Source organism: Sycon ciliatum, chromosome 9 (assembly GCF_964019385.1).
Source record: "Sycon ciliatum chromosome 9, ocSycCili1.1, whole genome shotgun sequence".
NCBI classification, from domain to species: Eukaryota; Metazoa; Porifera; class Calcarea; order Leucosolenida; family Sycettidae; genus Sycon; species Sycon ciliatum.
The window spans coordinates 20,693,042-20,708,322 of NC_088651.1; the positions used below are offsets into that span (position 1 = coordinate 20,693,042).

At 47.4% G+C, this 15,281-nt stretch overlaps 1 long non-coding RNA gene across 1 annotated transcript; it reads right to left on the reverse strand.

The window, feature by feature from the left end:
- Positions 1-636: 636 nt before the first annotated feature.
- On the reverse strand, positions 637-7,005 carry LOC135825277 (uncharacterized). Its single transcript, XR_010555045.1, has 3 exons — positions 6,878-7,005; positions 6,693-6,796; positions 637-1,645 (listed from the first exon to the last, which is right to left on the reverse strand). It is a non-coding gene; the product is annotated as an uncharacterized LOC135825277 (long non-coding RNA).
- Between the last annotated feature and the right edge of the window lie 8,276 nt (positions 7,006-15,281).

Below are 15,281 nucleotides of genomic sequence, written 5' to 3' on the forward strand. Positions count from 1 at the left end.
GGCTTTGAACGTTGATGTGATTTTTCACTTTTCGCGCATGTTTCCATGCCCACTTCAAAGAACATGATGCTTGTATGCGGTTTTGTACCGTGTGTGAATGGGGCCTAACTTGTATCCATATGTCCTTTTCCTTTTTACATTTATTTATGGCTCAACATCCGAGTTTCAAACATTCTTTATTGCTCTTTCTTTTCCTGACCTCTTCAGGTTTTGAGTCTCACCAGTGTACCTGCTTTCACAACCCTCATTTCCGTGCATCTTATTATTGCTTTTATCACTTTTGCCGTGAAGTGTTTACAATGCATATAATTATGATGCCTAATCGGAATTGGGGATATACACCCGGCTTTTTTCCCTCACTACTGAGTCCGTCGGCGCTAGGGTTTTTTTCCCGGCTGGCTTGGTCCAGGACGATTAATGAGACAATCCCAAGTGGTTCTGCATCATGGCCTATTTCTGCTATCCGCTGGCACATATATTCTATCGGAGACACTCTGTTCTCAGTCTTTGCTTCCATACCTGCCTCGTTACCCGGTTCACATCTGGCTGCGGCCAGCTACCCTTCACTTTGCGTGTTGTCGCTATTGCTCCCTAGGTCTCTGTGTGTACCAGTATAATAATGTGGAGCAAGAATGTGTGTACTGGTAAATTGTTGCCATTCTAGAAAGATACATGGTTACTGAGTCCTCTCTTGTCCGCAACTCTTGGTGACCATCAACATACCACTCACGTGGAAAGAATGGGTATTCCACTATAGTCTTATTATGAATGGCCAACCTGTCCAGACTTCAATAACCGCCGGGGAAAGATAATGGCTAGATGGCATGATCAAGGCTATACTATGCAAGGTGGGGAAGAGTAAAAGTTAGTACACATTTTTTTAATTACAACTAGTGATTGAGTAACGTGAAAATAATTATGATCAGTGTTATTGCATTGGTAATGTCATTGAATATTCTTGCTAGAACATGTCATTATCAGAGGGGTGGATTTAGTGAGCAACATGAATGTGGATTTTACACCTTTCCTGGGAAATTTCCGGACCATTCGATCCCATAATTTTATTGGTGTCAGACTCCTGCGAATCTCAATCTGCGAAAGCTTCATTAAGGGGCTGATGGACGGCAATTCTGTCTGAATCACCGAACTGAATCGACCAGTTTATATTGGTAAAGTGTGAGTCATTGCGAGCGGTGGGTAGGTTTTCTTTGAGGGCACACCAGCACTTTTCCTTGCTGGCCCGTCGCGACTCTCCAGAGTAGGTTGCACTAAGGCTGGAACACTCTGTGTGAAGATTGCTCGCTTCTGGCCACTTGGAGCAGTTGCTGACGGGCTGGCTTGAGACCAGTTGTCTGCTATCTGCATACCGGACTCCGCACTGCCTTCTGGTCCTGAGTCGAGTGTTTTCCAATGGCTGATACAGACCACACAGTACCTAGTAAGCACGGCTGCAGTGACCAGAAAGGCAAGACCAACCGCACCTGCCGCGTAGTAGAATCGAACCTGCCAGAACACACCCAGCAGCACAAAGCCCACGGTTATAATCACCAGAATGGCAGTCAGGACCGCAGTGACGTAGCAGTTCTTTCTCGTCCTCCCATCCCATGACTCATCCACTCGCTGGGCGCTGTCAAGGCATGGCATCCTGGGAGCGATTAAAAGCAAGAAAGAGACGAAAAAGCACTAAGATAAGACTTCAAATACAGCATTGACTATCAGAATATTTTGAGGCATGTGCAGTTCAGAATTGATACAAGCAAGGAAATTAAGCAAATCTGCGTTTCGGAGACAGCAGTTTTATTAAAGCAACAAAGAGGACTAGTTTCGCTGTAAGCATTTCAGTTATGACCAAGTCCTCTATCTCCTTTTCGTTGTGTGCCTTCCTATCACCATTTCATATATGTTTTAATCAGGCATGTCGCAATAATAGGAAATACTTACAGCAACACTTGTCCTCCGTGTGGCTATGATTAATAAAAAAGGAATTATTCTTATAACGAGAGAGTACGCAATGACAGTATAGTTCTCATACCTACTAACATGTGATACATAAAGTTGCTTTATCATCGAACACGACCTTGTAACCGACTTGTGGTGGGTTTACCACATACGCTATTGCCTCTTGATCATATTCACCGCCGGAAAGTCTTCGTCTCTGTTTCCGCTGTTTAAATGAGTCTTCAAGTTGATTTTTACCATCACTTCATTATAACGTGATAGCAGTGTTTTGTCAGAAGACAGTGATCATTTCTTGTGGCCATTCGTCCTTTTATAACGTATTCCCTTTCTCCCAGTACTATGTGACTGACACACGACACGTCCATGGACGGTCTACATGGAATTCTCCGCCTGTAGATGTAAGAATGGCTCACCCATCGGATTCCTCTCTCTCCCTCTCTCTCTCTCTATCTCTCTCTCTCTCTCTCTCTGCCTCTTGTTTAGAAATTTTGTCCTCTCATTCCTTGACTTGTTATTCTTTCTCTATTTGTAAACTTCAGCAGCGCGACTCTATTTCTTCACCCAAACATTCATCTGTGAAACCACTCCATCCGTTCCGTTGCATATCTCATCCATATTTAGCCAAATACAAGGCTGAATGAAGATACATGTAATGGTTTTAGTTATCCTTCGATACGTTCTCATACCTAATGTTATCGCCGTAACCATCTATACATTTTCATCATTCTGTGGGAGCAAGCCCTTAGGTGTTGGGAAGGCATCATTGCATGTCGCTAATTGAAGTTAGAATGATATAGAAAACAATACAACCGTACTCGCGAGGTTAGAGCCCGCTCTTGAACAGTGCCGGTATCACGACTGTTCGTGGACAACCTGTTAGACGAACGATAGTTCGTCGAAACCTGTTCGACGACAACCCCGTTCGCCGACAGCCTTAATCGCCGTCTGACATTTTGGCCGACAACCTTGTTCGACGACTGGTCCTTTCGTCGACTCCCCACGTAGACGAGTTGTCTTTTCATCGCCTGGCCTGTTGGACAACCACTCATACCATGCTTCAGAAGCACCTCATACCTACAGGAACGTTGATTTAGAGCTTCCACGACAGTTCGCAGAAAACATTTTCGACGAACGACTGTTCGTCGAATCCTGTTCGTCCCCAAGCCAATTAGGTGACTGTCCTTTTCGACGTGTGAACTTCTCGCTGAGTGACAGGTAAGACGAAAGGTATTTTCATCGACAACCTTTGTCGAAGCGTGGGATTTTCGTCGAATGACACGAAATCGACCTCTAAATATACCTAACAAAACAAAACGAAGGGAAAGGGAAATGTGCAAATACAAGGGGAACATGGGGCAAGGACACAAACAAGTGAGAGCGAAAGCTTTCCATGGCGTGAGCGTGGCGGTGCAATGCTAACAGATGGATCAAAACAAGGCACGGCTGGTGATGGCGGTAACTGGAAACCACACTCCTGCTCCGGATGCCATGCGTGGGTACGTAGCCAAAACACGGGACCAAGTATGATCGCGGGCTGCCACATCGCAAGAGTCCATGCATCAAATTGTCACGACCGCTGTAAACTCTGCTTCACCTGCTACGGTTGGGTGTCTGCCATCCGAAAGTGTTCTGATAAGAACCGGTCAACGCATGACAGTCCGAACAGGGACTGCTCCCCCAAACCCGACTTCACTAGCGGGGCTCGTCATCCCTCAAGATTACACCACCACGGCGGACGGTGACGACTTTTGTTGCACGTCAGTGTTGCTGCGTCCGGGGATCACCGCATCCTGGTGTACTCTACGAAGGAAGGCCTGGACCTATTAGAGAAGTGTGACGCTTGGTACGTGGAAGGCACATTCAAGACTGTTCCTTTCTCTGTTGCCGCCTCCCAACATGGCTAGGTCCCTTCATTGTCATCTATGTTTTACACCTATGTGTGTGCACTGGAAACATCACTTCATCTAAATCAAAGTACTTGTAGGTATGAGGTGCTTCTGAAGCATGGTTTGAGTGGTTGTCCAACAAGCCAGGCGATGAAAAGACAACTCGTCTAAGGGGGGAGTCGACGAAAAGACCAGTCGTCGAACAAGGTTGTCGGCCAAAATGTCAGACGGCGAAAAAGGCTGTCGGCGAAAGGGGTTGTCGTCGAACAGGTTTCAACGTACTGTCGTTCGTCCAACAGGTTGTCAGCGAACAGTCGTGACACCAAAATAAAGGGACATAGCCATGTTGCGAGGCGGCAACAGAGAAAGCAAAGAAGGATCATTGTAAACTATCAACAATTACATCGTGGAGATTTGGATCAGATAACACGTGCTTGAAGGCAATAGAATGCTATGAGAATCTGAACAACGTTGATCCCCGGACGCAGCAACACTGTCGTACAACAAAAAGTCGTCACCGTTGGCCGTGGTGGTGGTATACTCTTGAGGGATGACAAGCTCCGCTGCGGCCGTGACAATTTGATGCATGGACTCTTGCGATGTGGCAGCCCGCGGGGATATTTGGTCCCTTACTTTGGTTATGTCCCCACGCATGGCATCCGGAGCATGTCTGTGGTTGCCAGTTACCGCCGTCACCAGCCCGTGCCTTGTCCTCATTCTTCCCTTGCAGATCAAGGCATCCTTCTCATCGCACTTCCAGTAAACTACTCCATCCTTTCCAACCTTGTCCACAACGTAGCCATACCCGCGGTGAATGAGCTTTTCTTTTCCACGCTTGGTGGACGGCTTGAGATCCACTTCCATCACCAGTTCTCGTAGTTGCTTGAAGACCATCAGCAGATATGGTTGATTGTTGGGAGGGCGCACCTATATGTAATAAAGTTTTGCTTCGATCCATCTGTTAGAATTGCACCGCCACGCTCACGCCATGGAAAGCTTTCGCTCCCACTTGTTTGTGTCCTCGCCTCGTGTTCGCTTTTGCATTTGTACATTTCCCTTTCCCTTCGTTCGTTTTTTTTAGGTCTACATGTATTTAGAGGTCGATTTCGTGTCATTCGACGAAAATTGCAGGCCTCGACAAAGGTTGTCGATGAAAATACCTTTCGTCGAACCTATCACTCAGCGAGAAGTTCACACGTCAAAAAGGACAGTCACCTTATGGGCCAGTAATCGAAATGGCTTGGGGACGAACAGGATTCGACGAACAGTCGTTCGTCGAGAATGTTTTCTGCGAACTGTCGTGGAAGCGCCCAATCTCTAATAGGTCTCCAGTCTCTCGAATAGTGCCTCACCCACAGACTTGTTACCAAGCCCATGTGCAAGCAACAGGCAGCTTGGTGTTCTGTTCATAATGTTCTTGTCCCTGTCTTTTCTCTGGTCGCTTCAGGATCCGGAAATTCGCAATTATTTTTGTCGCTTCTGTTGAGTGGGGACAGTACACAGAAAACGTACGGCTTTATTTTTCTTTGTTTTATGCTGGATGACGATAATGTATCAACTTTAAAAAAATAGTGACCTGTTTTGAAAGGTGCCCGCTCTTGAATATTGCCGCATCTGTTTGTTTTGTTTGTTTGTTTAGCTTTATTTTACTTCACCACAAACAATTTTTCGCGTGAGACTCGGCTTCTCTATAATATTATTATAGAGGCACAAGCATCATAGGCACAGGCAAAATCTGCCTTCTCCCTTGGCATATTGCCACAGTTCTCGCAAATGGTGAAGGTGATGGACATTAATAAAAATAGTGACCCAGGGCACTAATCCCGCGAGTACAGTACGTGTGAAACGGATCCAAAACAAATTGATGTCACGACAAACCTGCACAAATGTACAACGTCTAGATTTTAATAAAACTTAGAACAAAAAGTTAATCATACATTGTACATGCATAATAGCATCGTATCCCACAGGAATGACGAAAATACCCAACATCGCGCATCTACATGTACATGTACATATACATTGTAAATTTTATTTATTTTTTATGTTTATTTGAATTCGGATAGCTCAACAGTACTGAAATACAACTACAATGAGTGCTGAATAGAAGGTCCCCAGAACGGGAAACGAAAAAAAAACAAAAACAACAACATCAATTTACTGATTATGCACATTGCTTGCATGTCGGAGTTGGAAGTGAGATATACATGTACATGTATATGTAACTACATGTACATGTACACATACGGTCTGATGATCGGTGAAAACCGTGAAACTCAGAGTTACAGAAGCAACTCTTTTCGTCCCTCTCAAGTGTGTGTACTAGGCTCTGCACCTTGGTGTATGGAGCACTGTCACGAGCAACCACAACTCCCTCCGAGTGTACACATGTACATGTTCATGATTGTATGTCTACCCCTCGCGATTCACGCGTTTTCAAGCTTGATCGCAGCATTTTTAAATTGTATTAATAATCCTCTCTCCTGTCACCCAAGCCATTCTCCAAAAGCGAAGCTGTGGACGCAGCATATAGCTACTACAATTTTTCATGCTCCAAACAAGAAGTGCCTTAGATAGTTTTTCCTCTTACACTTCTTTATTACCCTACATGTATATTCCATTGCTTCTGAGATGGGAAATTGACCAACTTATTTTCATGTGATTTTGCAATGACTATGTGGTGGTAAGTCTGTTTTGAGGACCGTACATGTACTTCTTCAAAAAATGATAATGATACATGGTAGATGAGTTATCCTGAGATAAGGGCAAATCTGAGATATGGGGCGTGCCTGGTCCCAAGGTGCTCGGAAAAGAGACGTCCCAGTGTACGGACAATAAATCGCTTACCTCGCTACCCGCTGAGAAGTCCAGCTGATGAAATAGGAGGACGCACTGGTGTGTGAAAGAACTGAAGCTTTCCCACGCTACATGTAGATCTATTGTGCATGTAGCTGAGCGCACCAACAGAAGATAATAATTAATATGTATCCCTGCTTTCCAACTCCTTTTTTACTACACTCTACAGTACTAACCCCGGCCAGCCGTACATTGAAAGTCCAAGCGCTGGGAAATCTTGGTCTGAGATCCACCAAGTCGAGAGAAGAATGATTGAGAGCCAGCTTGCCTGAAACATTTTCTGGTGATCTTCAGCGTAATCGCGGGATGAGAATCACACTCACATACACACGCGCACACACGCGCGCGCTCGCAAACGCGCCCGCACACGCACGCGCGCTCGCACACGCACGCGCGCGCGCTCGCACAAGCACGCACGCTCGCACACGCACGCACGCTCGCACACGCACGCTCGCTCGCAAACGCCCGCGCGTAAGCAACATACACATACAGACGCACTTGGCCACGCGGGACACTGCAACATGCGTCGCTACATGCGTACTTGGACGAGGCCATATGCAACATGTGTTGCAAATACTGTCACTCACGTCAAGTCTTGTCAGGCGGTGTCCAAAAAATCGTAGATCACCCTCCGCTGTCTAGACCTTCGCTGTCACTTCTTACAAATCTCGCACTATCAGGGTCTTGCTTCTTTGCTGTTCAAATGCCACATACATGACGATGTACTGTATACAATGTAGTCTGGAGTCATGATAATGATTATCATGTGTCTGTGTAGTAGACTAGTACTGGTCAGCTGGGCGCAGCCACAGGTCTCACATGATTGTACGCACAGCACTGTACCTGAGTTATTGGCGTTCGAAATCACGTACTGCTAGACAACCATCTGGCCTGGGAGCAGGTGCAAACAGTCCCCTACACCACTAGTCTGTACACGCACCGTTGCAAACAGGATAGGAATCAAAAGATTGTGACTTGGACCACTACAAGGAGCACAATATGTAACATCCAAGATAACGTCATCCCAAGAAGCAGTGGCAGCCGAGAACTTCGAGCAAGAAGTCCCCAGCATGCACCACTAGCTGAAACTTGCATAATGACAACGAAGCGGAGAATATAGAGATGCAACACGACAAGTCAACCTACATGTGATTGTACAACTCGTAACTCAGTAGTCTACCTGTACCTAAACCCGTATTCCACGTCATTCTGACCTTGCAGCCGACAAATGCATGCAGTTGGATCCGATGTAACCCACGTCGAATGCCATGAATTCGAGATTGAACAGACTTGGGTGACTGATCCGTTATTAACTGACCGACGATCGCAGGACGACGGCAAAGAACCGAATCCAATGCCCGCCGCCACAATCACGTTCTTTGTTCTTTGCGTTATACGTGTGCATGTAACATACTAGTACAATTATGATTGTACTGGTGTGTGTGTAGGTGTTGGCGGATAATGCTCGGTAATATGGGGTATAATGCTCTCAGTAATGCTCCACAATAGGCTATATAATGCTCCAAATAATGCTGATAATGCTTCTCCGGATGGAATGTAAACTCCTGAACCTTGCGGTATCGGGCTAAGAAAAACGCTATAATATTGCACCCATGCCAACATAGAACGCACAATCTGGATCCGCCGCAGAGACTCGGCTGAACTAACGGCCTCAGTAACGAAGACCGGTGCCGGCTAGAGCCTTCCCAAGTCGTTTCTGATACGCCAAGAAGGACTCCTTGACCAGCTTCTGCCTCTGAGTTTCCCTCTCCAAACGGGACTTTCCTTGTTTGTGTCTCGCGGTAGCAATATGGGACATGATTATACTCTTCTTCCCTGACAATGTTGTATGGCATGCCAGGCACACTAACTTGCCACAGTCGCTTTTGAGCGGCTCCGCACCCGTGTTTCGGCACTGATGGCCACTTCAGTGCTCTGTCCATGAGCTACTAGCGTCCTTTTGGAAACATTTCCAGACTTGGTAATAGCTGTTTTCTGAAAAGGCCGCTTCCTCGCTATCGCGACAGGATCTGAAGTTTCCAGCTCGACGACGTCACTATCATCAGAGGACTCCGCCAAAAGCTCATCTGGAGAAAGCCCAGCTTCCTCCCAATCCCAAGAACGGCATCGCGGCGAGTCAGCCATCAGCGTTGGCTGCTAGTTAGCTGCTCTTACACAATGGTCAATGTCCGGTGAAAGTCCAGCGTTACTCTTCGATAAAGACATGGACTCTTGCTTCGATGAAAAAAGTTTTTTTGTAACATTGTGGACGGTAACCGGGTAAGGTCTGGAATGTGTGCGTGTGTGCACCTCCACCGTTCCATGCTGGCTCATATTTGTTTCGTTGGTTCGGCGTTGTCACCTGGATCTTCAAAAAGTGTTAGTTGCTGGCCGAAGATAGACTTCCGGGACCGGAAGTTTCTGCGAGAGTTTCCACACTGTGCTGGACCACAGCTAGCTAGCACTATACTGCATGCAGATTGCAGTATACTGGGCTTGGCACTGCGTGCCACGATCTGTTTGGTACCATGCATGATGTGTGCGGTGGTCTATCGCTTGTAGTCATCGCATAGTAATAATGTTGCCAATCAAAGACCAACGCTATAGCGTATACGAATCTGTACATGAGCATGCGTGTAGATCTACTATGCAGTCATGTAGAACGTCGTATAATGCCATTTTTAGCCTCGTAATGCTTTATAATGCTCGTAATGCTCCGGGTGGTGTATAATGCTAGATATAATGCCGGCATTATCCGCCAGCACCTATGTGTGTGTGTGTGTGTGTGTGTGTGTGTGTGTGTTCGTGTGTGTGTGTGTGTGTGTGTCTGTGTGTGTGTGCGCCAAACCTCACGTTCACATTTGACTGGCTGCCTTCCGCGCTCAGCAAAATACGTGCAGATTGTTCAGTTCGGGCGGAAGTTGAAAAATCTATCACTGACAGAATGAGTTGTAACTTAAGGGGGCACATCACCCAAATATTTCATATGGCATTCAATTGACCGTAACTTTGGTGTTTCTCAGTGGATTTGAGTGAATTTTTGACCACACACTCCTGCCATTATGCTGGCCCTCAGGAAATGATTTACAAGTTCTTGCGCCTCACTGACAGGCTTTCCAGGCCGGAAAAACTCAAATTTCCGGCATAGTGCTACGGTGTGCGAGCCACCCAGGAGCCAAGCAAATGCATTTACATTTTTTCACATTTTCGTGCCCATTCTGTCCGTGCGCGGGACCCAAACCTAAAACAAGTCCAGAAGCAGCCATGGGTGGTGGGGTAGGGCCCCTCAACGTGGCCCTGGAATCTGTCACAACGGAACGAGTGGGCGTTCTTTCACGGACTCCCACAGACCCAAGTCAATTTTTGATTTTTTTTAGGTTTAGCACGTGCTACGAGGTCGTACCTTTGATACAACATCCAGTGCTGGGACCTCCACAGCAAGCCATTTCCACAGCGCTGCACACCGAATCCAGGATGCCCTCAGAAACCGGCAAAGACTGCCACTCACGTTTCACTACTGCCTAGTACTGAATCCTACCTGACTTCTTGACACGATTCAAACTTGCCAAAGTCACTAAATCAACGTCAACTACAATGGTGAGGAACGCGAAGAGGAGCAACCAGAACGCTTCGGCTTCAGAAGCAGGACGTGTCCTCCGCAAGTGGATGAACTGAAGGCCTTCGAAGAGGACCTCATTGGCGTGGCTGAAACGGTCAGCTTCCGCCAAGTATCAGACAGCCTCCAAGACACTATGAGAAAAGACACCAAAACGATCAAAAACTCTAAAGACATCATCGTGAAACCCGATAAAACCCGGAATTTGTACCAAGTACCAAAAGAGCAATACAGCAAGCTGATGAAGGAGAACATCACCAAAAACTACAAGATCGCGCCTGAGAATGCTTACGATGAAGTCAACAGCGAGGCGAAGGAGATCGCAGAGGATCTAGATCTTCAAAACAGGATGGATGTACTGGCTAAGTCGGAAGCATTTATAACAGTGAAAGACCACAAAAACAACTTCGCTAGAGCGCTGCCCTGCAGACTCATTAACCCAGCCAAATCGGAGGTGGGTGTGGTGAGCAAGGCTATACTGGAGAAGATCGTGGCTGCTGTGCGTAACCAAACGGCCGTGAACCTATGGAGGAGCACCATGTCAGTGATCGAGTGGTTCAAGGAGATACCCGACAAACAGCGCCACACGTTCCTATGCTTTGACGTGGTAGAATTCTACCCGTCAATTGGTGAGCAGCTCCTCCGTCAGGCCTTATCGTTCGCGGAGCAATTCACCACGATCGAGCCGCGTGAAATGGACATCATCTTTCACGCCCGGAAATCGCTCCTATTCCACGATGGCCGCCCCTGGATGAAGGACAAGGGCGACATGTTCGACGTAACAATGGGAAGTTACGATGGCGCCGAGACGTGCGAACTTGTGGGAGCCTTTCTTCTCAACCAGCTCTCAAGCCTCGTCGATAGATCCGCTATCGGCCTCTACAGAGACGATGGACTGGCCGCCCTCAAGGACACCAGCCCACAGGCTGCAGACCGCCTCAGAAAAAAGTTGACGGAAATCTTCAAGCGCTTCGACCTCAAAATTACCATCGAAGCGAACTTGAAGGTGGTGGATTTCCTGGATGTCACCATGAACCTGGACACCGGGAAATTTCAACCCTTTCGAAAACCAAATGACAACCCGCTCTACGTCAGCAAGCAGTCCAACCACCCGCCTGGGATCACCAACAACATCCCTGCTGCTGTCAACAAGCGCCTTTCCGCTATATCGAGCGACGCGGAGGCATTCAACCATGCAGCCCCCGTGTACCAGACCGCATTAAAGGCCAGTGGATACACCGAAGTGCTGAGCTTTCAGCCCGAGGCACATGAGCACATGGGCAGGAAGAACCGCAGCCGGAAGATCATATGGTTCAACCCTCCCTACTCCAAAAAACGTTAGCACAAACGTCGCTGGTAGGTTCCTGAGCCTTGTCTCCAGGCACTTCCCGAAAACATCCAAGCTCGGGAAGATTTTCAACCGTAACACTCTGAAAGTGAGCTACAGTTGCATGCCCAACATGGGAGCGGTCATCAGCAGCCACAACAAAAGCAACCTCCGAGAGCCAGAACAAATCAAGGCATGCAACTGTAGAATCAAGGAATCCTGCCCGCTGCGCGGAGAGTGCCAGACGAAGGAGATTGTGTCTGAGGCCACTGCAGAATCTTCCAGCAAGATTTACATTGGCCTATCAAAGACACCTTTCAAAGCCCGTCACGCCAACCACCTGACCTCCATGCGTCATGAAAAATACAAAAACAGCACTGAGCTCGCAAAACACGTATGGGAGCTGAAGAGCGAGGGAAAGCCGTTGACCATTACATGGAAGGTGCGGGAGAAGAGCCGATCATACAGATGTGAGTCAAAAAAATGCAATCTTTGTACCGCGGAAAAATTCCACATCCTGACTACACCCAAGAAGCTCCTACTCAACAAGCGGTCTGAGATGGTCTCGAAATGCAGGCACGAGAATAAGTTCCGCCTCGCAAATTTCACACCTATCAAATGAACTGACCAAGTACTGTACTGCACTTTGCCTGAGCACCCATTATCATTAATAACAAAATCCCTTGGCCTGTAGTCGGCGATGCCACTCTGCTCACGCCTGCCCGTCACCAAACGACTCCCTACTTGTAGCGATCTCACTGGCCCATTGCCCGCCACCCTCCTGGCACCTCCACCCATCTGCTGTACACTGCCTCCCCATCGCCTCTTTCCGCGCTTTCATGCTCACACCTGCCTGTTGCCCGCCACCATCCTGGCACTTCCCCTAAGTCGCGCCTTGGCCCGCGCCAGCTTTCTCCCCATACCTCACACCAGATTTAGCGCTAAATTTGTTTATGCTTGTGGCTCTATGTTTATAAGCATACTGTTGGGTAGATCCGAGTATCAGTTGTCTGATGATTGCCTAGCGGCATGAGTTACAACCAACCTGAACGTCCTCCGCTGAGTCTGCTATGTATACATGTTTATGTACATGTACATGTGTACAAAATCCGTTGATCCCCGAGCTGCAGAGAGTGCTCAATGTCAGAGACAGAGCTTAGTACATAGCAGACTCAGCGGAGGACGTTCAGGTAGGTTGTAACTCTGAGTTTCATGCCGCTAGGCAATCATCAGACAACTGATACTCGGGTCTACCCAACAGTATGCTTATAAACACATAGGGCCACAAGCATAAACAAATTTAGCGCTAAATCTGGTGTGAGGTATGGGGAGAAAGCTGGCGCGGGCCAAGGCGCGACAGTGGAAGTGCCAGGAGGGTGGCGGGCAACAGGCAGGGGTGAGCATGAAAGCGCGGAAAGAGGCGATGGGGAGGCAGTGTACAGCAGATGTGTGGGGGGTGCCAGGAGGGTGGCGGGCAGTGGCCCAGTGATCACTACAACTAGTAGGGAGTCGTTTGGTGACGGGCAGGTGTGAGCAGAGTGGCATCGCCAACAACAGGCCAAGGGATTGTGTTATTACGGAGCATCAGCAAATCGAATTTTCGATTTGATTATTCGAATGGCAAAAAGAAAATCAGAGAGAAAATTCGAATGAAAAAGAGGTTCAGCATGTAGCGCAGTCCAGTATTTTCGAATCGAGTTTTTTTTAGCTTGAGGACTGGGATTTTGAGATGTGCAATGAACGGAGTTGCTGTTGTTTCTCATTGCCTTTGGGGATGACGCGAAGCGGCGGATGCTTCATCCGATTCAGGCTATTGGCGATAGGATCTCTCTTGGAGACCCCTTGAAAAGGCGGATCTCGGCCGAGCTCCTCCGCTATCCCTTGCATATCAGGAGACCCGCGGACGAATAGGTGAGGGTGGGCCCTACACTGCCTCAGCAGAATGAGATCCATGGTAAGGTCGACCCTCAAATATTTGGCACACTTTGAGTTGCCCTCTCCCTGCGGGGAACTCACCATAGACGCAGATGCCGAGACAACGCCAGCAGGGCTACTGCAGTACTGGGAGCAGGAGGCGCATACCGGGGCTGGTAGTTGGTGACAAAGCCATGATTCCAGGATACTTGAAATGAAACAAAATGCACACTTGATAAAACTTTTCACAGTTCGAGAGAGAGGAAAGCGTCAAGATTGACAAGAAGTCCGGACTAGTACTTTAGTAAGAACTAGTAGCTACATGCGCAAGAATGAGTACTCGTAGTGCGCCGTGTACTAGAGCACGCGCGGAGCATTCGAAAAGTATTCGAAAAGTATTTTCTGTTTGCGGGCATTTTTCAGTCGAACAAAGCCCTAGTTTCGACTGATTGAGTGCTTTTCGTGACGATTCTCGAATTTCATTCGAATATTCGATTTGCTGATGCTCCGTATTAATAATAATGGGTGCTCAGGCAAAGTGCAGTACAGTACTTGGTCAGTTCATGTGATTGGTGTGAAATTTGCGAGGCGGAACTTATTCTCATGCCTGCATTTCGAGACCATCTCAGACCGCTTGTTGAGTAGGAGCGTCTTGGGTAAAGTCAGGATGTGGAATTTTTCCGCGGTACAAAGATTGCATTTTTTGACTCACATCTGTATGATCGGCTCTTCTCCCGCACCTTCCATGTGATGGTCAACGGCTTTCCCTCGCTCTTCAGCTCCCATACGTGTTTTGCGAGCTCGCGCCTTGGCCCGCGCCAGCTTTCTCCCCATACCTCACACCAGATTTAGCGCTAAATTTGTTTATGCTTGTGGCCCTATGTGTTTATAAGCATACTGTTGGGTAGACCAGAGTATCAGTTGTCTGATGATTGCCTAGCGGCATGAAACTCAGAGTTACAACCAACCTGAACGTCTTCCGCTGAGTCTGCTATGTATATGTGTACATGTAATTATTGTAAAAGCTGTGTGCGAAGCACCAACAAACCTCATTTCAAGTTGCACATCTGACTGCAAAATCCCCATGACACAGCTCACCAGATCAAGTTGTGGGTCCTCTGCACTCAGTAGAGTCAAGTCGAGCGAGCTGCAACTCCCTGTGCCGAAAGGCGGGCTAACGCCCATACATGGCTACTTCCCCTTGTCTAACCCCCCAAAACGAAAATGATAGTAGCCGACTGGCCGAAATAAAAAATAAATATAAAAATAAAAAAGTCTGTTCATTTTCCAAAGCTAGCATGTTTTACTCTGTGAACATACCAGTGTTCATCCATGTGTGCACGCATGACTCTACTCAGGCAGTTATAATGGTTATGCTGCGCCACAGTATGCTGCAGTGTTGCCTATTTCCCCCACTCAGTTGTTGCCTGTTCTTGGCATCATTATTATGCACAAGAATTCGGTCATTTTGAGTTGCGATATCAGGAACTTTTGAGCTTTTTCTGAAAATATGGATGCGAAATCAACAACTTTCACTTGTTTTGGCATAGTTGCGGAAAGCATACAATCATGTAATTACGTACATGTAAGTAATAGTTGCGAATTATTTTGGCATCTTTGGGAAAGCTAGCTGCAAGGGCTACATGTACATTGTACATGTACTGTATTTGCCGGCAACTCCTACGTGACATTCATTGCCTTGTCGCCGTACACATGGTACAGA